The sequence below is a fragment of the Hemiscyllium ocellatum genome, chromosome 11 (genome assembly GCF_020745735.1).
Source record: "Hemiscyllium ocellatum isolate sHemOce1 chromosome 11, sHemOce1.pat.X.cur, whole genome shotgun sequence".
Taxonomy (NCBI): Eukaryota; Metazoa; Chordata; class Chondrichthyes; order Orectolobiformes; family Hemiscylliidae; genus Hemiscyllium; species Hemiscyllium ocellatum.
The window spans coordinates 10,766,022-10,793,437 of NC_083411.1; the positions used below are offsets into that span (position 1 = coordinate 10,766,022).

The following is a 27,416-nucleotide window of genomic DNA, read 5'->3' on the forward strand; positions in this document are numbered from 1 at the left end:
ATTATTTATGTTCTTCAAGGTATCCAGTTAAGTGATGGCGTAAGCATGACTCTGTAACACACTCATTAGCATGGAGGAAGACACGTGATTTACTCGAATGTAAATTATCCAATCTAATTCCAAAGCAACTTGTGTTTTGTTTCATCTAACACTGTTTCAGCAAATTTACTCAGCGAGCACTGCAAATCTGAAAGCAACTGTGTAGGTTTCATTAAACAAGCTGTAACGCGATTACAAACGATTATCCTCAGGTTAGCCCAAGAGATAAACATGGAAGTAAAGGCTTTGTCAGTGGCTCAATGTTAATGCAACCAGATTTTAAAGAGCTGTTGTAGAAATTCAAACTGGTGGTAACCCAATACTTACCTACGTTGCTCGGCGCTCTGGGATGTCGTGGAGAGATGTAGTCAGGTTTTGCATCATTAGGAGGATCAGGTAAAACGATCACAGTGACTTCTGCACCTACACCGCTCCTTTAGTAATGCTAATGATAACATGTACTTAATATAGACAATGAGAAGCTGAACACAAATTGATCACAGAGGCTTTGGAAGCTGGGTCAATGACTATATTCAAGAAAGAGATTGATAACAGATAATAAAGGCATTAAGGGGCATAGAGTGAAAATTGGAATATAGGGTTGAGGTAGAGGATCAGTCACAGTGTTATTGAATGGTGCAGTGAGCTCAAAAATCTGAACGACATTCTACTCCTAGTTTTTCTGTCTAATGTTAGTCATCGCATGTTATGCATAAATTGAACAGAACATTCCAATACCATACACAAATAATTTCAAGCAGACCCAAGCTGATACTCAGTATTAACAAGCTGGCGGGAGAGGTTTCACAGGACATGGATGGAGGCGATGTTGTGGTAGTCATGTCAAAAGGCTAGTCAGCCAGAGAGCCAGGCTGATGATTTTGAAACATGGCTTCACATCTCTCTAGGATAGCTGGCAGAATTTAAATTTGATGAACACAATCCAGAATTGAAAGTTAGTCTTAGAAACAGTGACCATGAAAATATTATTGATTATTGCAAAACACCTATCACTAATATCACCAATAAAATTTGCCATCCATATCTGAACTAACCTATTCCTTGCTTCAGACTCACAACAATGATGGCTGACTCCGGAATGTCGAGGCATGTCATTCCATTTGAGGGCAATTAGGATGCACAACAATTGTTGCTGTCATTTCATCCCAAAAAGTTAAAAAGGAAGGCCCATGTTGGATAGGACTCTGGGTTTGCTGGGCTCCTACCTGTGGTGTTGCTGGAGATTAGTCAGCAGTAAGCAGTTGGAGTTTTGAACCTGACCTATCTTTTGAATGGGCCTGGACACTTCCTGAGGGAAGTAGTGGAAATGGGCCTTCAGGTCAATCAAAGGCCAATGATTGTTACATGCTGCAAGTGTCTTGAGTTTGACAGCCTGTTGGCTCCTTCCCAGTTTATCTCAAGATCGGAAAAAACAACCAGAAATCACTGGGTTCCCTCCCCTTTATCGTCTGCCTTTTTTAAAAAGGGGTTTTCAGTTGTAATTGTTTGCTGTTTCATTCCATAGCATCCTGAGTGCAAAAAAACAATGTCGATCGTTTGTTGTTCTCATTCCAGGGCTTGCGTTTTCATGTCACAAGATTTCTGCAGGCAAAGTGTACTCATTTCAAATGAATATATTTGTACTTGAAGAAAATACTTGGTTTAATTTCCCAGAGAACATTTTGACAGTGTGTAATATTGTAAAACTAGTGGCAGCAGGTAGACACCAAATTTCATACCTGTCGTCATTTGCATTACAATTAACTTTAATGTACTTGTCCGTTTCATGAATATAATTTGATGACAATCAATCATCACAAAGTCAGTAATTCCCCATCCCAACCTTTGACCTTACCTTGCTTAGGTCACAAGGCTGACACTTGGCTGAAATCTATGGCAAAATATTTTGGAATCGCAGAGTCTTTGCTCTCTTGTTTATGAATATCTGTGCAGCACCAAAAATAGCTTAATGTCATAGAGTCCTACAGCATGGAGACAAGCCATTTGGCCCAAACTGGTCCATGCCGACCAAAGTGTCCAACCATGCTAACCTCATTTCCCTGCACTTGGCCCATATCCTTCTAAACATTTCCTATCTATGTATTTGTCCAAATGCCTTATAACTGTTTTGAATGTACCCACCTCAACCACTTCCTCTGGCAGCTCATTCCACATGTGTACCACCCTCTGTGTAAAAAACGCTTTCCCTCAGGTTCCCATCTATTCTTACCCCTCTAACCTTAAACTGATGTTCTCTAGTTCTTGATTCCTAAATCTTTGGGAAAAAATTGAGTGCATTCATCCGATCCATGCCTCTCATGATCTTATATACTTCTACAAGATCCCCCCTCAACCTCTGCTGCACTAAAGCAAAAACAGGAAACAAACACTTGCATTAAATGGGTGTCAGAAGTGGTGAACTTCATGGATCAGTTCAGACCCACTTTTGTTTTTGATACCAACAAGTATTTGAACTTGGGCTTCGGTAAACAATCATGAGATGTTTGTGAAATGCAATGTGCGAATACTGGCGAACTCCAGGAGGTATTAGCAAAATAGGGATAACTTATTGAAAATGGGTACAAGGGGGCAGATATGTCTTCATGTGGGCAAGTGTGAAATAAGGTACTTTGGAAGATAAAGGAGTATGCTGTGATTGGAAAGACGCTGGTGCGAGTGCACAATTCAAAAAATTAGCGGGAAGTGAGGAAAGGTAAAGCCTCGAAATAAAAACAAACAACGATAGTTTTGTGTTCATTAAATAGAATATTAGAGTCAAGAAGTATTGATAAATTCGTTCAAAATATTAGTTAGGCATCAGTTAATGAGTGAATGTGAAGTTTTATGTGCCATATGGAAACAACTACATTGAAACCACATAGGATGATGTTGGAATGGGACACAGTTATAATAAGAATTGGCCTGAAGTTTAAGGATAATTTCCATTGATCCAGTGTCATAGAGTTATAGATTCAGAGAGATGTACAGTACAGAAACGACCCTTTGGTCCAATTCGTTCATGCCAATCAGATATCCCAACCCAATCTAGTTCCACCTGCCAGCACTTGGCCCATGTCCCTCTAAACCCTTCCTATTCATATACCCATCCAAATGCCTCTTAAATGTTGTAATTATACCAGCCTCCACCACTTCTTCTGGCATTTCATTCCATACATGCACCACCCTCTGTGTGAAAATGTTGCCCCTTAGGCCCCTCACCCTAAATCTATTCCCTCTAGTTCTAGATACCTCCCCCCCCACTCCCCCTCTCCACTACGGAAAAGACTTTGTCTATATCCTACCCATGCCCTTCATGATTTTACAAACCTCTATCAGGTCACCCCTCAGTCTCCAACATTCCAGGGAAAACAGCTATAGCTCAAATCCTCCAATCCTGGCAACTTCATTGTAAATATTTTCTGAACCCTTTCAAGTTTCACAACATCCTGCCAACAGGAAGGAGACCAGAATTGCACACAATATTCCAACAGTGGCCTAACCAATGTCCTGTACAGCCGCAACATGACCTCCCAACTCCTGTACTCAATATTCTGACCAATAAAGGAAAGCATACCAAAAGCCTTCTGCACTATTCTATCCACCTGTGACTCCACTTTCAAGGAGCTAAGAACCGGCACTCCAAGGTCTCTTTGTTCAGCAGTATTCTCCAGGACCTTACTATTAAGTGTATAAGTGCTGCAAAGAGTGATTTCCAAACTGCAACACCTTGCATTTATCTAAATTAAACTCCATCTGCCACTTCTCAGCCCATTGGCCAATCTAGTCCTGTTGTAATCCGAGGTAATCTTCTTCGCTGTTTTGGTGTCATCTGCAAATTTGTTAACCAGGCCTCTTATGTTCATATGCAAATCAGTTATATAAATGACGAAAATTAGTGGACCCAGCACCGATCCTTGTGGCACTCCACTGGTCACAGGCCCCCAGTCTGAAAAACAACCCTCCACCACCACCCTCTGTCGTCAACCTTCGAGCCGCTTCTGTATCCAAAAGGCTAGTTCTCCCTGTATTCCATGAGATGTAGGTACAAACAATGACTGCAGATGCTGGAAACCAGATTCTGGATTAGTGGTGCTGGAAGAGCACAGCAGTTCAGGCAGCATCCGAGGAGCAGTAAAATCGACGTGATGTCCATGAGATGTAATCAGTTTCCCATGGGGAACCTTGTCGAACTCCTTATTGAAGTCCATATAGATCACCTACACCACTCTGCCCTCATCAATCCTCTTTGTTACATTTCCAAAAAATTAATCAAGTTTGTGAGGCATGATTTCCCCACGCACCAAACCATGATGACTATCCTTAATCAGTACGTGCCTTTCCAAATACATGCCAATTCTTTCTGTCAGGAGTACCTCCAACAACTTGCCCACCACCCAACATCAGGCTCACTGGTCTACAGTTCCCTGGTTTGTCCTTACCATCTTTCTTAAGTAGTGGCACCACGTTTGCCAACCTCCAGTCTTCTGGCACCTTACCTGTGACTATCAATGATACTAATATCTCAGTAAGGGGCCCAGCAATTTCTTTCCTAGCTTCCCACAGAGTTCTAGGGTACACTGATAAGGTCCTGGGGATTTATCCACCTTTGTACATTGAAATGCAAGAGGAAAGTTAGAGGGAATTTGTGACATGAGAGAGGACTATTTCCTATAGTTGGTCAGGTGGTGAGGAAGAGTCATCACTGGGAGAGTGAGGCGTGATTGCTTTAGATAGTAAGTAATTGAAGCAGTGTTTAAGGTAAAAATAGGTAAGTATTTGTAGGTATATGGATTCAGCCAAAGTCTGTCATAGAAATGATGGGCTGATTGGCCTGATCCTACGTTGTAAGCTTATACAACTTTGCAGTATACAATTACAAGAGAGAATTCTATTCATATGGGGATTAGCCAAGCAATGTGAGATCAGAATATTGAGGGACTGAAATGGAACTTTTTCTAATGAGATTATAATTCAAACATTGCTGATTTATTAAATATATAAATAGTTAATAAAGTTTCTCAATGTAGGTTGGCTGATTCCCAAGGTATAGGGACTACTCCTGGGTCAATTAAACTTTAATCCAGATTTCAGTTTTGAAAGTATAATGAAATGTGCCAAGGTTGCCAGGTTACAGAACAGGCGCACTTGGAGACAACAGATACGGTCGAGTCTTGGTTATCTGAGACCTAGCCATTTCTGATTGGCCATGGCTGATGTAAGTACAAGCCGGTAAAGTAATTCTGGTTTGCAATATTAACTAGTAGGTGAGAGAGAAGGAGAAAATAGTTCTTAAAGCTTTCACTGATACTGCCCAGCCAAGCTATTGGAGATTCTGATAAGACAAGGTTGGGAATTCTATGGTGGCTCTATTGGCAATGTTGCCTTACAGTGCCTTTGTTTGATTCCATCCTTGGGCAACTGTCTGTGTGGAGTCTGTGTTGGTTTCCTTTGGGTGTTCTGGTTTTATCCCGCAGTCCAAAGACGTACAGGTTAAGTGGATTGGCTGCGCTGAAATTGTCCATAGCGCCCATGGAGGTGTAGGTGGATTAGCCATGGGAAATGCAGTGTTACAGGATAGAGGGGTGGGTCTAGGTGGGATGCTCTTTGGAGGGTCGGTGTGGACTCAATAAACCAAATAGCCAACTTTCACACTGTAGAGATTCTATGATGATGCAAAGAACATAGAACAACATAAGAACTCAGAATGGAATAGGCAGTTCAGCCCCCTTGAGCCTGTTCTCCATTGGTTGGCTAACCCCATCTCAGCCTCAATTCCACTTTCCTTAATGCTCTCCATAACCCTTCTGTACTGTATGTTCACACTTGATTACCTACTTAGCAACTCCCTGATCTTAAAAAGAAAGGAATAAAAGTCTTGAATCCCTGGTCTTCCTAAAGCACACTACAGCCAATGAAATGCTTTTGATGTGTGAGCACAGCAATAATGTTATAAAAAGAAACTGCAGATACTGGAAATCTGAAACAGAAACTGGAACTGAATGCTGGAACAGAAAGTGCTGGAGAAACCCAGCTAGTCTGGCAGCATCTGTAGAGGGAGAAATAGAGTTATCGTCCTGGATTCAGTGACCCCAAGGTGAACTGTTTTAATGCTTGTAGCTAAATAGCACGCAACATTCCTCAAAAAGTGATGAAATGAATAATCTGATAGTATACTTTTGGTATCAATGAGGGATGAATATTTGTTAGGACATTGTGGAGATCTTGCTTTCCATCCTCAGATATTACTACACCATCTTCTACCTCCATCTGAAAGTACAGACCAGGACTCCATATAATGTTTCATGAAAAGATGGTGCCTCTGATAGTACCGTACTCCCTCACTCCTATGGCGAAGTGCCCACCTAATTTTATGACCAAGGCTTTGGAGTAGGTCATGATCCATACCTCAAACTTCTGAATCTGAGGGAGGAGAGTGTCCCATCTCCATCATCTCTAACCTCTCAAACCTATCTGCGCCCCCCCCCCCCCAATCTCCAGTCTCTCTCCAATACCAGATGCCTTCACCTGCAAGGCAACAAGTTTAGGAATTTTGGGTTCCATATCGAAGGAAGGATGTGCTAAGGGCAGAGAGGGTCTAGAGGAGGTTTTCAGGAGCGCTGACAAAGATGAAGGGCTTGTCATATGAGGAGTGGTTGAGACTCTGAGTTTGTACTTGATGGAGTTTAGGAGAATGATGGGGATCTGATTAAACGGCACAATACCAAGAGGCCTGGATATTGTGGATATGGAGAAGACGTTTTCAAGAATAGGAGAGATGAGGACCCGAGGGTACAGCCCCCCTGTGAAGGGATGATTTTTCAGAACTGAGATGAGGAGGGATTTCTTCATCCAGAGTGTGATGGATGTGTGGAACTCTCTGCTGGAGAGGGCTGTGGAGTCAGTGAGTATGTTTAAGACTGAGATAGATAGTAATGAGACCAACTGTCACCCACCCATCCCCCCACAGGGAGAAGGTAGGAGGATGCGGATGAGAAACATATCAGCCATGATCAAATGACGGAGCAAACTCGATGGGACAAACGGTCGAGTCCTGCTTCTATATCATTCGGCCTTACGAATTCCCTCTCTTAACCTCTCGCCATTCACCTTCCTCTCCTTATTTATGAAGCTCCTTTGTCCAACCTCCTGGGCCCAGGTGTCAATATCCTTCTCTGTCTTGGTTGGTCATGATGTTATGAAGCACCTCAAGGTGTTTCACTCCATTCAGGTGTAAGTTGTTGCTGTTAGAGTACATGATCCTGGGCTGACATTTTTATCTCTCCAGTTAGTGTTTGAGGAAAAAGTTGGGAAATGCCCTTACAAAGCGGGAGGTAATGGAGAGAGGGCAGACATACATTTCCACCAAAACACTTGATCAGCCTCAACCCACTGGATATTGACAATGGGAAGGAGTACTATAGATGCCACCCCACTGTCCTAACTGCCCCTGACTCCCCCACTCATCCTTCTCCTTGTGATTCCCACCCCATTAAATTGTGCCTTAGGGTATCCACTAATCCTGAGAGTCTGGCTCTTGTCCCTTCCAGCAGCAGCTACAACCTCTCCTGTGGGGCTACTAAGCATAAAAACTGCTAACTGAAATTGGATGTGTCAGTAGCTTGCAGTCAATGGGACTCCCTTCGGAGGGCTGTCATTCCTGGGAAAAACACAAAAACATAGGAGCGAGAGATTTTGCACTTTGAGACTGCTCCGCAACTTAGGTGCCTGTTCCCATTTTCTCCCCGTAACCTTTGATCCATTTAACCTTAAGAACTATTGTGTGTCTGACACCCTCTTAATCAAATAAACATCCTGCCCTTGGCCTTGCCACAACCTGATTGGCGTGTGATTCAGGAAAAGAGCCTCAGTTGAAATTCTGATTTTAGTGTGTTCGCGTTTTATAAATGGTACATAGCAACGGTGCTTCTAAACTGCTAAGGTTCCACACAGCATTAACTTGCCCGGTCACAGAGCCCCGGAAAGAAGGTTAGATGGAATGCTAGTACACACTGCTGCCACTATGCGGTGAATGTTTTAGGTGGTGGAGGTGTACTAATCAAGCTGGTTGCTTTGCCCTTGAATGGCGTTGAGCGTCTTGAGTATTGCTGAAGCTGCACAAATCCAGGCAGCTGGAGAAATCCACCATAAGTTGAGGAAAGAGAGAATGCCAATTGGAGTGAGACCCCAGGCCAATACCTTGTCTGAGGAACAGTGTGTGGTGGCTGGCAGAGGATGAAGAAAGAGTTATATGCATATCAAGCTGCTGTGCATAATGATCAAATAAAGAAAAAATGAATTTCTGTTTCGGCAGCATTAAGATGAACAATTCTAATTTCACACTCTCAAATACGTCGTACACTTCAAGTAATGCAAACACTTAGGTTTATTGCTATATAAATATGATTAAATATTCCATTAATGGTTATTTTACTAAAGTGTGAAGCTGAATCTCTCAATCTTTGACTGGTGGATTATATCATTTAGGGATTATCTGTCCCTGCAATCATTCTACACTTGCTGTGAAATCACAGCCATTATACTGATATATCTAACTAGCTAGCAGCAAGTAACTCAAATGCTTCCTCACAAGAGCAATTGCCAAATAAACTGATGGAATTTGATTTTGTTAATGTGTCATTTGAAAATATATTTTGCAGAGACTGATGACATCTGTAAATGCTGAACGTAAAAATAGTAGCCGATACAAATGGGCATTCAAAGCACCTGACCCGTTTATTAATCAGTCTCCCTCTTCCACTTTTGATGACACAGCCTTTCCCTTTTGAAATGATATATAAGGTTATGGAATAGGTGAACCCATTTCGAATAATTTTTATGTAATTTTTTTCCCACATGGTTTAATATTTGAATTGTGAAGGAAGTCCCGGAAAACACATTGACATTGGGACATAGCTCTCAATCTTGGTTTCAGAGACCACTGCTTACAAAACTCTAGTGATCGCTATGGTATGGCTTTCCTCTTCCCAAAATCAGTCTGAACCTGGGATTATCAAGTGGATTTGGAGGAACAGTCCATGTCACATCATCAAGTAGGCAAAGCAGCCAATTATATTCTAGTATTGAACAGCTATGAATGTAAACCATAACATTTTTGCCAGTTCAAAATCAGGACTATTAAGCACTGATTATAAGATTTCCCAGAGCTTCATGTCATCTTATTTGTGATAATGTTGTGCCTCTAGTGAGGACTGAAACACCCCTCAAGCTGTGTCAGAGAGATGGGATTAACAAGAAAGGAACATGGAGTGATTGGAGTTAACACAATGATTTGGTCAGCGAGGTTGCTGAGAGAGTCAGAGAGGGTCTTTTAGAAAGAGAGTAAAGAGGGGAGGATTTGTAGAAAGAATTGTAAACATGCAGACTATGTGGCTGCAGGTATGAATTGAGTGAACTATAAAGGGTAGGGAGGATGCACAAGAGCATTTGCAGAGAATGAGGAGACCTTGGGGACTTTTTAGGGATTACTGCGTAACTGAGATGGGGAGCAGAAATTCCATGTCAGGATTGAAACACAAGGCTGGGGCTTTGAAATTGGAGGCTGTTAGAGAGCCAGTAACCAACCATCAAGAACAAAATGTGACACAGATTCAGGGTGCAGACAATAGAGCTTTGAATGAGTTTGAGTTCATGGACAATGGAGCACAGGAGAGTTAACCAGTAGAGTTGTGGAATAGCCAGATCTTTAGCTTGATCCCTGAGATAGCTGCATATATTGCAATGCCCTTGTACATTATGGTTATGACCAGAGTCCGGCTGAGAATCTGCAAGTGGTTATGGTTCTAGGCCAGCACCCCAAGCTTCCAGATGAGGATCTTGCTTTTGTGGATACCTCATACCGAGACCAAATTAATGAGTAAAAGGAGCCAATGTAACCAACTTCTTGAGTTAGCATCGGAGTGAGTTTCTTAAATGCCAACTGCAAAAAGAAATAATGCCAGTACACAAAAATGTGAGTCCAAAAAAATGATAAAAGTAAACTGGTTTTCAGATCAGTCTCTCTGCGTCATTTGTGAAGAGTAGACAGTGGAATTTTAACAATTGAACAGTCAATTTAGAGGTTTTTCTTTGCTGATGAGTTGAAATCTTTTTGTCCTGTTTCCATCTACTTGGCAACACTCAAAGCACAAGTCCTTTTTGCTGTTTTTCCTTCTGACTGTCTTGTCGGCTGGTTGGTTTCTAGCCCTCAGAGCAGGACGATGCTTTTGCCTGCCATGCTGGGGTGGTTCCTTGATTGTGACGTTCAAGCCCAGGCTCATCCCCACAAACCTCAGTTCACCAGCTCACTTTCTCCCGCTAGTGCACCTCCTCCCACAAGCACACACACACAACAGGGTTGTGTTTAGCTTTCCTTTTGTATATCCCTGGAAGGACAAAAGGTTTGCGAGATGTGATTTTTCTGCTGAGAGGAGATCATCTCCCTCATTATGTCTTCCTTTTGTATCTCTCTCCCGGACTGGAGTCTCCCCGGCACCTTATGGGTCGCTATTCCAGTAGTCCCATACAGAATATTTCCAGACTGCGCTGAATTCACATCTGCAGTCTTTTTTGTGTCTCCTCGCTCCAACACATTAAAGTTAAAAATATCCATCATACTTTAGGTTTATGATCAGTCATGTGATGCCCTCTTCAGTTTATGTTCTGATATCTAAATGTTGCACGCGAATTGAAGATTAATCCGAAAGGAATCATGGAAAACTATCATTAGCAGTAAATGCTACACTGAAGACACTTGACAGGATTGCTGTTGGAGATGAATAAAAACTTCAGATTTTTCAGTACTAACCACATGTGTAATATCACACATATTAATGAAGAAAAATTGTTATTAGACCATATGTGATATTAAACTTTTATAAGTGTAATTTGGCCAACAGCCATATGTGCTGATAAAAATTCATTGAAAACTACTGCACTTTTGACATTTACCACAACCAAGTAAATAGTCACTTTTGTTGCTGAGAAATGAGTCTTAGTTTTTACACAGTGGGATAGCAACAAGGAGGTGTGACCTGAATGTATATTGTGTCTTTCACTGCCTCAGGACTTAACAAAAGTGCTTTACAACCAATGAAGCACTTCTGAAGTTCAGCCGCTGTTATAATGAACAAAGTGTGGCAATCAATTCAATCACAGAAAGCTCCTACAAACTGCAGTGGAATAAAGCATCTACATTAAGTGTTGGGGAACAACTATTGCTCAGGACACTCAATTTCTTCTTTTGTTGCACTTGAGAGGGCTGACAATGCCTGCTTTTAGTGTCTCCTCTAAAAGCAAGCACCCCAAACAATGTGGCACTCCCTCACAACCATGTTGGAGTAATTGTCCAGGTTCTGGGTGAAAGTGGAGCTTGAAGGGTCAAGCAAACTCCCCACTGAGCTCCAACTGCTAATCACGAGCAGTATTCCCGCTCAATGTATGACACCAGCTTCACTAAATTCACGATTATTTCTGGCTAATGACAGAAATGCATTTCGATTTGTTCTGCCCCTCTTATTATCTTTATGTCATTAATAACAAATGACCTGTTGCTTCAAAACTATGGTTAGCCTTTTTCTTTGCCTTGCCAGCCCTGACAGCGTGGCTGCTGAAAGATGAAGTGCATTAGGTCAGTTGAACATTTTCCCAATTGCATCACGAAAATGTTCAAACAATCTCACTGTCGGAGCACTCTACCTTGAGTGTTTATTTTCAAATTAAGCTGAGACATTGAAAAGAAGACTCTCGATTATTAAATTTAATCTTCTTTCCTTTGCATTCCTGTTCACAACTAGTACAGAAGTTGCAAGAAAAATGTCTATTATGCAGTTATATCTATCACACCACTGACATTAAAAGTTCATGTACTTATTGTATGTACTCATCATCTGCACTGTAAATTTTAAAATGAAGTTCTAACCTTTCTCTAACAGTGGTTTTTATTATTTGATAAATGGGAATTCAAGCAGCCCATTAGATCCCTTGAGAACATGTTTAATGTATGGCATTTATAAAGTGATGTCAATTCTTCTGACAATCATAATGGCTATGTTTCACCTATTTGTGAAAAACTAATTGCTCCTGCTCACAAAGGGTCACTCCGTTAACTTTATGCAAATAGACTGTTGCCTATTGTTTCTGTGCAAAGTGCTCATATCTCTAGATCCATTCGATGAATGGTTAGCTCCACCGAGTTAACAACCATCGCTCATAAAGCAGCCAGTCCGATTGAAACCCATCAGAGAAACTATCAATCTTTCCATTCGGAGGCAGATGGAATGAATCAGTGACTAGGTGAATGTCCCATTAAATTGATGCGTCCATTGATCAGCAGCCTGCTTTGTGTTGAGACATGAAGTTTACCTCCCATTACGGAAGTTGTCTGTGAGCTCAGGCAATAAAGACCCTTCAACCTGTTTGATCTCACAATTCCAGATTACCGACCTCAGCATCTTCTAATTACAGCATTGAGCAGACTCTTAAATCAGCAAAGTGTCCCTGCCTCGATTCATCTTTCTGCCAATGCGGTCCAGCCTCTGAGTTTCTTTCTGATTTGTTCTTGGGTTTCAGTCAATTTCGGTAAAGCAGTATTCAAGGCCTGGACACTGATACAGTGAGACGTTGGTGAGAGACATCATGCTTGGTTGAGGAGTTTTGCTGCTGCCCATTAATGACGTGGAAATGCTGGTGTTCGACTGGGGAGGACAAGGTCAGAGGTCACACCACACCAGGTTGTAATCCAATGGCTTTATTTGAAATCACAAGCTTTCATGTGATGTTGCCTGACAAAGGAGCAGCGCTCCGAAAGCTTGTGATTTCAAATGAACCTGTTGGACTATAACCTGGTGTCGTGTGACTTCTGACTTTGCCGACATGAAAGTAGAGAGGAAAGGAGGCTAGAATGAGAGGAGTGCTGAGCAATAAGCTGGAACTCTGAGATGAGGAATGTCACAGAAGGAGGGCCGAGAGCGTGAAAGGACAGAGGCCTTAATGCAGGCAGGCAGCTGTGTGAGGGTTTTGACAGCCTCATTAGGAGATACACAGGAGCAATTTCATGATTTGTCATTGGATTGACCTTGACCTCTGCCTTCCAGTGACATAAAGGTACAGTAAGGACTAACTTTATCCATTTTGTGTTTAGCCTATTTATATACCTGGAGCATCCAGTTGGTGAAAATCACACTGTCAACTCCAGGCAGCTACAGTTGATGGCACAGCTTTCCAATGTCCTTCACCTATATCATTCCCTCGCATTCCCCTGAGTACACCTCACAGCGAGAGATGTTAAGTGAGCAGCATTGTGTTATGCCTCCTGAATAGTAGAGAGACTACTCTACCTTAATCTAATGAGATATAAAGGCTGGAAAATATTAAAAGTAATCCAGTATTTCACTGGAAAAAGTAATGGTAAAGTTCATTCCTTTGAAGATACTCTGGAACTCTATTCTCATTGCCCACCAACAGTTGCTTTAATATTGTTGGTACAGGAGCTTCATGTATTCTACAGAGAGTGTAAAATAATTTATTCGGCAGTTTCCTCAGGCAGATTTCTTGATTTAGATGTATGCATGCTAGTAAAGGTCCTTGACATTGCAGTGTCAATTACTGTTGTTCTGACAACTGAACTTGGGATATAGTAAATTTATTAACAAAAGGAGTTCTCAAATATCCTTCTACAGATGAAATTAGTTCCTACCTTCATTCCGCTTTGTTCTTTGTTTCCTAATACATTTTGAGAAGTGATTATGCAAAGGAGAATTTCTGGTTCAATGGTGAGAAATGACCCTGTTTCCAGCAAAGGTAACTTAGAAACAAATTGCAACTCCTTGACTTTTCGTCATTACAACAGTAACCGCACTTCAAAAGCACTTTGTTGTCTGTAAAGTGTTTTGGAGCAGCGTGTAGCCACAAACAGTGCACTGGAAATGCAAATGTTTCTAATCCCTTTATTCACAGAGTGAATGCGCACAAGGCTAGGAGTTTCAAATGTGCCATCACTTATTCAGAACTGCAGAAGCTCCATGGTTATCTTTGGCACGGCTACCTCACTTTGATAACACCTGCTTACTGCACTCCATTCATTAACTTGAAAGGATGGAAAATCATGGACTGATTCCATTGAAATTGAACAGAAATTCCAGGATAGAAACACTATTATTATACCCGAAAGATTTATGCCAGTGTATATACTTTACCACAGCACACCGCCCCCATCCCTACTTCATTTATTTCTACCTAACTTTGTATGCCTTTCACCCTCATGTTTCAGCTCTCAAGAGAACAGCTAGAATGTAAAATACACTGATACCTTAAAAGTGAAACAGACAGATTGTCATAATAACCCACCTGGTTCACAAATGAGATTTACTGAAGGAAACACATCATTGTTAAACAGAGACATGAGAACAAAGCTTTACATCTTCAACTTCTCTGGGCTGCGGTACAAGAAAACAAGATTAAAAAGGGAAGAACAATTTAGAAGATTAGATTAGATTAGATTCCCTACAGTGTGGAAACAGGCCCTTCGGCCCAACCAGTCTGCACCGACCCTCCGCAACCCACCCAGACCCATTTCCCTCTGACTAATGCAGCTAACACTATGGCAATTTAGCATGGCCAATTCACCTGACCTGCACATCTTCGGACTGTGGGAGGAAACCGGAGCACCCGGAGGAAACACACGCAGACACAGGGAGAATGTACAAACTCCACACAGACAGTCACCCAAGGCTAGAATTAAATATGACAGCCTGGTGCTGTGAGGCAGCAGTGCTAACCACTGCGCTACCAAGGGAGCTGACTAGTTGGACTATGGTTGACATCCTGTAACAGTTATGAACTGTCAATCTTAGTTAATTAAACTCAGCTACATTCCCATGTCAACACCCTGACTAATCAGAGTTCATCATCAAACTAAAATTGATAGTTAATAGTTCATGCTGTATTTCCATGCCAACCATAGTCCAACCAATCAGCAACCTCTCCTCAGGCTGGTAAATTACTGGTCCCTTTGAATTTGGTTTGTTGCATCCCAGTCCTGATGAGTACATAATGAGAATACATGATTCATTTTAGAAATGTTCAATTGCTCTGCTATTAATTTTGGTCTGGTCTATGTGAGACTCATTTCTAGAATCCTGACAGTTGTAGACATCTGTCAATATGATACAAAATGGGGTAATTTTCTCAAGAAAAGGTACAGTTAGGGGGTGAAATAATGGAGGCTGCAAAAATTACGGAAAGTCTCGGTAGGATGGATCATAACTCCCTACTGTGTGGAAGTCGGCCATTTGGCAGCATGGTGACTCAGTGGTTAGTACTGGGTTCGATTCTGGCCTTGGGCAACTGCCTGTATGGAGTTTGCACATTCTCCCCGTGTCTGCGTGGGTTACTCCGGGTGCTCCGGTTTCCTCCCACAGTCCAAGGATGTGCAGGTCAGGTGAATTGGTTCATGCTAAATTGTAGCAGGTCAGGCAGCCTTCTTCAGGCTTATGCCCGAAACACCGAATCTCCTGTTCCCTGGATGCTGCCTGACCTGCTGCGCTTTTTCAGCAACACATTTTCAGCTCTGATCTCCAGCATCTGCAGACCTCACTTTCTCCTCATGCTAAATTGTCCATAGTATTAGGTGTATTAGTCACAGGGAAATGGGTCTGGGTGGGTTACTTTTCGGACGGTCGGTGTGGACTGGTTGGGCCGAAGGGCCTGTTGCCACACTGTAGGGAATCTAATCTAAAAAAAAATCCATACTGATCCTGCTTACAGTATCCCACGCAGACCCAACTCCTACCCTATCCCGATAACCCTGCATTTCCCATGGCTAATCCACATAGCCTGCACATCCCTGGACACTATAGGTAATTTTCTATGACCAATCCACCTAACAATCTTTGGACTGTGGGAGGAATCCCATGCCGACACCGTGCCACCCCCATATACATGTGGTGTTCCCATGGGTGAGAGCAAAATCAGCAGCCATTAATTTAAGAGAGTTGCTGATCAAAATAATAGCTGAAAATGTGTTGCTGGAAAAGCGCAGCAGGTCAGGCAGCATCCAAGGAGCAGGAGAATCGATGTTTCGGGCATGAGCCCTTCTTCAGGAATTCTTCAGGTTCCTGAAGGAGGGCTCATGCCCGAAACGTCGATTCTCCCGCTCCTGGGATGCTGCCTGACCTGCTGCGCTTTTCCAGCAACACATTTTCAGCTCTGATCTCCAGCATCTGCAGTCCTCACTTTCTCCTGATCAAAATAATACAACTGAGATTCAAGAAAAGCTATTTCACGAAGGGCTAGCTCACAATCTGAAATACACGGCCATAATAAGAGGATGCTAGTATGGATCAGGAACAGTTAGGCTGAATGGCCATCTTATTTCGTGTAGTTTCATAGTAGCAAAACTGACTCGTAATCAGGTCAGCAACATCCACATCCTGAGATTGAATGTAATTTTTAAAAAAATACATGGGACAGTGCACATTAATGGATTGCAGTCTGACTGCCCACTCGAACACATACTCCACAACGGGCTTTTAAGAACACCCTGCAAACACAGAGAAATGGATATATTAAGGAAATTTACTTCAAATTGTTTCCGGAGTTGTAATATAGCAGGTCAGTAATCAAATTGTACCTCATAACACGGACTGTAAAGAATGTGATTAGCAGCGACAGTAAAGATTGCTAGCTGAATTATCGTTTGATGGCTTAGTCACACACATTTTCATATGGCAAGATATAAGTGCCCCAAGGTCATTGCTAGCGAGTAAATTAGCATATCAGGGACTTAGGCTTACACTGACTGAATTATGGTATAGATGTGATGCTCCGAAGCATCTGTGCATCACAAGATCAATTATTTATACACCTACTGAAGTGTGTCTTAGAGAGATTTCCTCCAGTTATTCAGAGCACATAATTTACAGACTTTTGTATCAGCTTGCAAAACCAGAGTGTAGGTGTGGTTACATCTATAATAACATATCACAACTCTTTAATATAATGTTTAATAAATTTTGTGTTGAATTTCCATTTGAAAATTATGATTGAGTCAACTTCGATCTCCCTCTCAGGTTCCTGATCACCAGATCTTGTTGCGCCGAGTAACAGTTGTCCTCATCTTTACCCCCATGTCTCTGACTCACCACCCAGCCACTCCCTCCACCCACTTCTCCCCACACCAGTTCTTTTGCTAATGGTGTTACAAATGACAGAAAAATACAGAAATTGACCTTTGTACAAGGACAATTCTGCAGAACTATTCATGCTGATCTAAGTTAGACAAAGGCTCCTTAAAAATGTTCAGATTTAAAGAATCATTTGATGCTACCATTGTGCAGAATTGAAAACGTTGACCAAAGCAGTCAGTGAAATTTTATTGTAGAAATGACCGCCAGTTGGGCAGGCTGTTTTAATCAATGTTCGCTCTTGAGAAAAGCAGAGTTGACTCTGGTGGAATGGGTAGCACAGTGACTCAGTGGCTAGCACTGCTGCCTCGCAGCGCCAGGGTCCCAGGTTCAATTCCAGCCTTGGGTGACTGTCTGTGTGGGTTTCCTCCCACAGTCCAAAGATGCGCAAGTTAGGTGAATTGGCCATGCCAAATTGCCCCATAATGTTAGGTCACTTAGTCAGAGGGAAATGGGTCTGGGTGGGTTACTCTTCAGAGGGTTGGTGTGGATTGGCTGGGCCGAAGGGCCTGTTTCCACACTGTAGGGAATCTAATCTAATTAGGGCTTTTGCTTGAAACATGATTCTCCTGCTCCTCAGATGTTGCCTGACTTGCTGTGCTTTTCCAGCACCACACTCTCCACTAAAAATTGGGATTGTCTAGTCTCATGCCGAATGCGCAGTGCAGCTGTGATGCATTTGCATGTCCATTTTTATGCCGCAATTTAGCCCCAATGTAAAAGGAACAGAAATGTGTATAAAGTGTGAGCCTATTAATTCACTGATACTTCACGCCATGGTATCCTAAACAGGTTCAAACCTATAGTGTAGACTGGGATCCAATTCGCTAAGGGTTCCAATGACAGTCAGCCCTCCCTGTGGGAAAAGGAGGCAATTGGCCAGTTTAAAGACTTACCATGATTTGTACATCTGAGAGTAGCCAATCCATGCTTGTCTTTAATGTTTCAATCCCCTCCCTCTGGAGCAAAAGGAAGATGAAAGGATGGAATGAAGGTGACATCGACCCAGAGTGCATTGGGTTGGTGAAAGACCCCTACTCAGTGTAATTGAAGGGACCGGCACATCCCAAACAGTTTTACTCTGTCCTGAGGATGTAAGCAAAGAAAGACTTGCATTTATTCTGCACTTTTCGTGACATCCAGATGCCTTGAAGCACTGTGTAATGTAATTCTCCCTTTTGTGAAGTGTAGTTACTGTTGTGATGTGGAAAGTCTGATAGGCAGCTTATGTCCAGTGAACTCCCCCAAACAGCAATGTGATAGTGATCACCTAATTTGGTTTATGTAATATTGATCGAGGATAAATATTGCTGAAAAATGAGTTGCTGGAAAAGCACAGCAGGTCAGGCAGCATCCAAGGAGCAGGAGAATCGACGTTTCGGGCATAAGCCCTTCATCAGGAATCATTCCTGAAGAAGGGCTTATGCCCAAAACGTCGATTCTCCTGCTCCTTGGATGCTGCCTGACCTGCTGTGCTTTTCAAGCAACACATTTTTCAGCTCTGATCTCCAGCATCTGCAGTCCTCACTTTCTCCAAGGATAAATATTGACCAGTGCAACAGGGGAGAACTCTCTTAGTCTCCTTTGAAATTGTTTTCTGGGATTTTTTTAATATCCATTGAATGTATGTGATATAACATCTCAATGTTAAAAAAAATCACACAACAGCAAGTTACAGTCGAACAGGTTTATTTGAAAGTACAAGCTTTCAGAGCGCTGCTCCTTTGTCAGGTAGCTAGTACTCCAAAAGCTTGTTCTTACAAATAAACCTGTTGGACTATGACCTGGTGTTGTGTGGTTTTTAACTTTGTCCCCCCCAGTCCAACATTGGCACCTCTACATCATCTCAATGTAAGTGCTCTTTCAGTACTGCACTGAGGTGTCAGTCTTGATTCTGATGTACAAGCCCTGGAGTGGATCCTGAGTCCAAAACGTTAGGATTCACAGGCATAAGTGCTTGAAGTGGAGTCAAGGGTGGCTCCCATAAAATTTGGTAACTATGTGCAGGCAGGAAAATAGCCATCTAGCACCAAGGGATTTTGGAATCTCTGATGTCGAACTCCCTGCAGAGCTGGGTAAGTCGCGTGAGGGTAAAGTCCATTTGGTGGTGAGAGGCAGTTTCACGGAACTTGAACTGTCCATGGGAGCTGCAATCATGTTGTTGGATCACATCCAGCTGGGAGGCCACAACAAAGGCACGGAAAGACTTTTGTTGTGGCCAGGGGACAGATTCTTCTGTGTAGCTCATGTCTTCCTTACCAAGAACCATATGTGCATCTTAATCAGTATCGTGGCCTGAGTTTTGTTTATGGTAACCATACATGATTATAACTAATACCATCTTTCATCAGTTGCTTTTGAAACCAGTATGACCACAGGCCATTTAATGAAGACATGGAAGTAGCAGCTTATATACGATTAAGTGCAACAAGATGGGCTGCATCAGAGGAAGCAAACACATCAAGTGTAACATTCACAGACATAAGCTGCAAACGCTTCAGTGGCTATTTTACAAGTTGTTTTTATTTATTTTTTGAAAACAATCGGAATTATGCCAAAATGGCTGCCGGGCCTTTGCGCATGTGCAGGTGCGTCCAGTGATGTCAACAAGGTTGGATCACTTCGGGGAGCTGGCTCAGAAAAATGTCATTTTGAAGATGACTTTGAATGCAAAAAGGTTTGCAAAATAAGGATGCTTGTGTTAAAATTTGGAGGTCAAAGGGGTTCATCTTTTGCACGTGCTGGGATATTGAATTATTGAGGTGGTATCATTCCTAAGAGTTACTGGCGCTGAATTTGATCATATTCCGTGAGTGGTATATCAGAGGTATCAGGATAGTTTATAAATGTAATGGGGAAAGATCTTTTCCCGCTGTTAGGTGTGATTTATCAAAGAAAATAGTCGTAATTTATTGGCAGGACGAGTGTAATGTAAATGAGGAACTGAGTGCAATTCAGTATCTCCATGGCTGGCTGCTGCTTGCAAATGATGTTAGTTTCCTTGTTACCCTTATCTGCTCTTTGTGCCACCCAAAAGTGGGTTTTGAACCATTTACAGTGTTTTTCACACAATTTTAGGAGTAGAAACAAATATAATCTCCCATTTTTAATATCAACTTCCTGAGAGTAAGTGGGATCGTGTAGTCTGCACAACCACCTGATGAACGAGCAGCACTCCAAAAGCCAATACTTCCAAATAAACCTGTTGGACTATCACCTGAGGTTAATTCTGCTATTTAACTCTGCTATTATACACCTCCTATCGTTAGCGACTAACCGTCCCCATTAAAAGCTACTTATCCTCCCAGCCAGATCGTTATTCCAGCCTTTGTCTGCCTAACTGCTCTCCTCTGTCTTTGGGTCCTGTCCCCACCTATCATTTACTCCTTAACTCCACCCTGCACCCTACCTTCTGCACATAAACCAACATCTTCCTAGCTACCATCTGTTCAGAGGAAGAATTATTCAACCCGAAACGTTAACTCTGATTCCGTCCCACAGATGCTACCAAACCTGCTGAACTTATCCAGCAACTTCTATTTTTTGTCTTTGAGTTACAGCATCCACAGCTCTTTTGGTTTGTGTTTACTAAGTGTGAGTATATAGAAAGCCATTCAGACCCACCTCGGTTCCATCGTCCTGAAGGATGTGAAGTCACTTACTGTATGATTCCAATATGGAAGCTTATGGTATTTGTTGCTGATCTGTGAGAAGGATCTGACATTCATAGTAAATAACATAACTAATGCATATAAATTAATAACATGCAAGGAATCATCAGTAATATGGAAAAATGTGTTGTAATCAATAGAATTTTTATTCACTCATTTATTGCCCATCACTGATTACCCTTGAGAAGATGATTAATGAGCTCCCTTCTTGAATAAAACTAAGTGGCTTCCTACACAATTTCAGAGGGCACTTATCAAATTGCTACAGTTTTGGAATCACGTGCAGGCTAGACCTGGTAATGACGTTAAGAGAAGTTAGAGGTTAGAGTCGGGAAGGTGAGTTTACACCTGAAATGCTGACTTCTTCACATCCTGAAGCTGCCTGGCTTGTTATGTTCTTCCAGTCTGCTGCTTGTCTACCAGGTAATGATGGCATAATTCCTTCCCTAAAGAATGTGAATGAGTTAGATGGGGCTTAATGGCACTCCACTAGGTTCATGGCTAACATTGACGATTCCAGCTTTCGCATCCAGCAATTTAATTATTGTGCTACCATACTCTGTCAGCACAAATAGCATGAAGAAATAATTACTATGTGATCATATCATGAAATGTAATAGTAACATGTATCAATCAACTGGTTGAAAAAAATCAGCAAGAAATTAATCAGGAACTTGAAAATTTCATTGGCAATCAATATCATGGAATCCCCTCAGTGTGGAAGCAGGCCATTCAGTCCGTCGAATCCATACTGACCCTTCAACGAGCATCCCACCTAGACTGATCCTGCTACTCTGTAACCCTGCATTTCCCGTGGCTAACCCACATAGCCTGCACATTTTTGGATGTCATGGGCAATTTAGCGTGACCCATCCACCTAACCTGCACACTATGGGCAATTTCCATGGCCAATCCACCTAACCTGCACACTATGGGCAATTTCCCATGGCTAATCCACCTAACCTGCACACTATGGGCAATTTCCATGGCTAATCCACCTAACCTGCACACTATGGGCAATTTCCCATGGCTAATCCACCTAACCTGCACACTATGGGCAATTTCCCATGGCTAATCCACCTAACCTGCATGTCTTTAGATTGTGAGAGGAAGCCAGAGCACCCGCAGGAAACCCACACAGACATGAGGAAAAAGTGCAAGTTCTACACAGTCACCTGAGATTGGAATCAAACACAGGTCCCTGGCGCTGTGAGGCAGCAGTGCTAACCACTGAGCCATTGTGTTGTACATTATTTATGTATCAGTAATCTTCACCTTCCTCTTACTTGCAATTATTTGGGATACTTTTCTGAGCCTCATTCACTGCCAGTGGTCAAGGCAGTTGTTTCATTAACTTGTGGGATGTAGGTGTCACTGCAGAGCAGTTTTTATTAACTGTCCCTGATTGCCCTTGAGAAGATGATTGGTGAGCTTCTTGAACTGTTGTAGTCCATGTGCTGTGGGTAGACTCATAATGGCATGAGGGAAGGAATTCCAGGATTTTGACACAGTGACAGTGAACGAACTGTGATATATTTTTCAAGTCAGGGTGATGAGTGGCTTGAGGAGAACTTGCAGATGGTGGTGTTGCCCTGTCCTCCAGAGTGGAAGTAATTGTACATTTGAAAGGTGCTGTATGAAGATCATATTGAGGTTTTTAATCATGTTTAAATATGATACATCTGTGAGACAGGTGGGATTTGAACCTATAATTTATAGCCCAGAGACAGTGACACTAGCACTGTGCCAAAGTACACCCTCAATCAGTTGTGATCAATTGGATACCTTATCAAATTGTCTCATTTTTAATGAAGGAATTATAAGCCCTAGAAACTTGATTATACTATAACCAAAGTAGCCTAATACAGGTATGAAATGCCTCAGGATTTTCCTTAATCCTTCTTCCCAAAGACAGTTCATGGCTCCTTCCTGTCCTCCTAATTTCTTGTTTAAGTTCTTTTCTGCTTTCTTTATATGCCTCAAAGACTATGTTTGATTTTGCTTTCCCAAATCTTACAAATGTTTCCTTGAAATTTTTGACTATATTTTCAATATCTCTTATTATCCAAGGTTCCTGAATCTTGCCATTCTTCTTTTTCATCCTCACAGGAATATGCTGGTCCTGAACTCTGATCAACCAGCTTTTGAAAGACTCCCTGATGTCAGATCTTGATTTACACTCAAACAGCCATCCCTATTTAATTTCTTCAGTTCCTGCCAGTACTATTATGACATGCCTGTCCCTAGCTTAGCACTTTCACACAAAGACTAGTCTTATCCTTGCCCATAACAATCTTAAAGCTTATGGAATTATGGTCACTGTTCCCCAAAATGCTCCCCAACTAAAACTTCAATCACCTGGTCAGGCTCATTCCCCGATGGAAGGTCCACTGCAGCCCCAAACGTAGTTGGACTATCTTCATGTTGTTTCACGCAACCCTCCAGAATGTACCTAACAAATTCTGCTTTGTCAAAGCCCCCGGCATTAAGGAAGTCAATTTTGGGGAAGTTAAAGTCATGTCAGTGCTATGGTCCAGAAAACACACCATACCAGTATTTTCTTAAGAGGCTAGGGAAATTCAGAGTGCCCATAATGACTCTCCTTTTGTCAGCAACATTGCAGTTTTGTATGACCTTGTGCTTGCTTAATTACAGACAATCTCAGTCAATGAAACAGGCTGTTTGGCCCAAGTAATTAGTACTAATGTTTAATCCTCCATATGACTTCTGTTCTCAATCCATGTCTCTCTCTGTTCCTCTGTCCTTTTCTAAGCATTTCTGCTAAGTACCTGTAAAACCATTTCTTCAATGTTCAAATAAAAACCAAAAGAACTGTGGATGCTGTAAATCAGAAACAATAACAGAAATTGTTGGACAAACTCAACAGGTCTGGCAGCATCTGTGAAGAGAAATCAGAGTTAACATTTCGGGTCCGGTGACCCTTCCTCAGAAGGCTGAGCTTTTCTAGCAACTTCTGTTGTCTTCAATGTTACTGTAGTCTATGCCTTTATCCTTAACTCAGCTGAAGCATTCCATAGTCTCATCACCCTCAATGTGAGTGAGATTGTCCTGCTTTCTATAGCACTTTCAAATGATCCACATCAATGGACTTCAGAGAGTTATGGAACATACAAGGTTTGGAAACCAACTGAAATCCTTCAACCATTGAAAATGTTGAGCAAAGAAACCATTTTTTTTGTGGTGGGTGTGCTATTGCAAAGTTGGAAAGGACAAGAAGATAAAGGGCAGCAAAGATTTATTTTGTTGGAGGAAAGGGTCATTTGTTACCTCTCCAATGCCCATTAATCTGTCAGACGGACAGGGATTTGGCAGGATGAGCAAGTGTGGCCTGGAATTTGGCAGTGTTTTGTGAGCACAGCTGTCTCACTCGTGGGTGTTGGTATTTTAGACCTTGGCTAGGGAGCATTTGTGGAGAATGGCACTTTTATGTTGAAGCTCTGATTCAATATGGACTTAAAAATTAAAGCCAGATAAAGTGGTAATCTGCCGTGATTATCCAATAGTACAGCATTCTAACTAACAGATTTTCCCTGGTTGCATTGTAATTAGCACTTGTTTCACACAGCTTTACATGTGGAAGTTTATATTTCAAAAGTCTTGATAAGAGTGAAGTATGAGGTGGTAAACACCTAACAGGGATGCTGGCTGGTATTTTCACAAACAAAAACACCTACAGGAAAAGCTGGCAGGATAGTATATGGTACATGTATTGCTTCTGAACTAACTTCTCCACACGATCCAAGTAACTGGTACTGCCCTAGCTCTGCTCACGTCTTAATTCCAGGCAATTGCATAACCCTGTGCTTCGTTGCTCTGCACATTGGCAGCCAGACCTTCGGAAACCAGGCCTGGCTTCAGTATGTAGACGTGAGGCCTTGTTCTTGATGCTCCCACCAGAGAGGCCTCCATACTTGTAAAGTTCATAAATGTTATTACACACCTGGGGAGCAGGAGGGACTTCAACCTTCTGGATGAGAGATAGGGACACTACCACTGCATCACAAGAGCCCTCATCCAAAAACATTTGCTAATCAACCCAGTCAGGAATAGTGTTGCACACCTCCAGTCTTGAATCTGGGCATCTTGGCTCAGTGATAGAGACGCTACCACAATATCACAAGACCCCCGTCAAACCTCAATTTTATTCAATCCTTTCAACCTTTCAACAACTGTATTAGAATCTCTCTCGATATCCTAACCTCGAGGGAATTCAACTTGATGTGTGCAGAATTCTGGTAACGAAGTCAATGGTGGACGTTGGCTACTTATAGTTTTGATGTGGAGATGCCGGTGTTGGACTGGGGTGTACAAAGTTAAAAATCACACAACGCCAGGTTATTGTAAATACTTACAGTTTGACATTATTCCTTCCAATTGGTTTTCTTCTAATCCCAACTGAACTCTTCATTATTCCCATTTAACAAGTCCTTTTGTTCTTCACCTACATAAGCTTCACACAATTATTTTGAGCTGAATGAATTAAAAAGTATAAATCTGATTGAAGATTTGTAGCTCGGGTATCCGTTGTTGTGGTTCTGCTCGCCGAGCTGGAAGTTTTTGCTGCAAACGTTTCGTTCCCTGGCTAGGGAACATCATCAGTGCTGTTGGAGCCTCGTGTGAAGCGCTGCTTTGATGTTTCTTCCGGTATTTGTATCGGTTTGTTCTTGCCGCTTCCGGGTGTCAGTTTCAGCTGCAGTGATTTGTATGTGGAGTCCAGGTCGATGTGTCTGTTGATGGATGTTCTTGCCGTTTCCGGGTGTCAGTTTCAGCTGTAGTGGTTTGTATATGGTGTCCAGGTCAATGTGTCTGTTGATGGAGTTTGGAGATGAATGCCATGCTTCTAGGAATTCTCTGGTTGTTCTCTGTCTGGCTTGTCCTATGATAGTGGTGTTTTCCCAGTCAAATTCATGTTGCTGGTTGTCTGAGTGTATGGCTACTAGAGATAGCTGGTCGTGTCGTTTTGTGGCTAGCTGATGTTCATGGATGCGGATTATTAGCTGTCTTCCTGTTTGTCCTATATAGTGTTTTGTGCAGTCCTTGCATGGTATTTTGTAAACTACGTTAGTTTGGCTCATGCTGGGTATTGGGTCCTTTGTTCTAGTGAGTTGTTGTCTGAGCGTGGATGTTGGCTTGTGTGCTGTTATGAGTCCTAAGGGTCGCAGTAGTCTGGCTGTCAGTTCTGAAACGCTCCTGACGTATGGTAGAGTGGCTAGTCCTTTTGGTTGTGGTATGTCCTCGTTCCTCGGTCTATCTCTTAGGCATCTGGTGATAAAGTTGCGTGGGTATCCGTTTTTGGCGAATACCTTGTATAGATGTTCCTCTTCCTCTTTTCGCAGTTCTGGTGTACTGCAGTGTGTTGTGGCCCTTTTGAATAGTGTCCTGATGCAGCTTCGTTTGTGTGTGTTGGGGTGGTTACTTTCATAGTTTAAGACTTGGTCTGTGTGTGTTGGTTTCCTGTGTAACCAACAGGAAACCAACACACACAGACCAAGTCTTAAACTATGAAAGTAACCACCCCAACACACACAAACGAAGCTGCATCAGGACACTATTCAAAAGGGCCACAACACACTGCAGTACACCAGAACTGCGAAAAGAGGAAGAGGAACATCTATACAAGGTATTCGCCAAAAACGGATACCCACGCAACTTTATCACCAGATGCCTAAGAGATAGACCGAGGAACGAGGACATACCACAACCAAAAGGACTAGCCACTCTACCATACGTCAGGAGCGTTTCAGAACTGACAGCCAGACTACTGCGACCCTTAGGACTCATAACAGCACACAAGCCAACATCCACGCTCAGACAACAACTCACTAGAACAAAGGACCCAATACCCAGCATGAACCAAACTAACGTAGTTTACAAAATACCATGCAAGGACTGCACAAAACACTATATAGGACAAACAGGAAGACAGCTAATAATCCGCATCCATGAACATCAGCTAGCCACAAAACGACACGACCAGCTATCTCTAGTAGCCATACACTCAGACAACCAGCAACATGAATTTGACTGGGAAAACACCACTATCATAGGACAAGCCAAACAGAGAACAGCCAGAGAATTCCTAGAAGCATGGCATTCATCTCCAAACTCCATCAACAGACACATTGACCTGGACACCATATACAAACCACTACAGCTGAAACTGACACCCGGAAACGGCAAGAACATCCATCAACAGACACATCGACCTGGACTCCACATACAAATCACTGCAGCTGAAACTGACACCCGGAAGCGGCAAGAAGAAACCGATACAAATACCGGAAGAAACATCAAAGCAGCGCTTCACACGAGGCTCCAACAGCACTGATGATGTTCCCTAGCCAGGGAACGAAACGTTTGCAGCAAAAACTTCCAGCTCGGCGAGCAGAACCACAACAAAAAAGTATAAATCCTGGAACTGAGGCCTAGGTCTGGTGTGGGCCTAGCAGAAACCTTGTGATAAAGCACCTCGCCTCTTTGTACTGATGTGGTCAGACTCAAAGCC

At 42.4% G+C, this 27,416-nt stretch overlaps 1 protein-coding gene across 2 annotated transcripts in view; it reads left to right on the forward strand.

Moving 5' to 3' along the window:
* The window catches only part of aff2 (AF4/FMR2 family, member 2), a 536,530-nt gene that overhangs the window by 416,912 nt on the left and 92,202 nt on the right, over nt 1-27,416 (forward strand). The gene's annotated exons all lie outside the window — the stretch shown is intronic.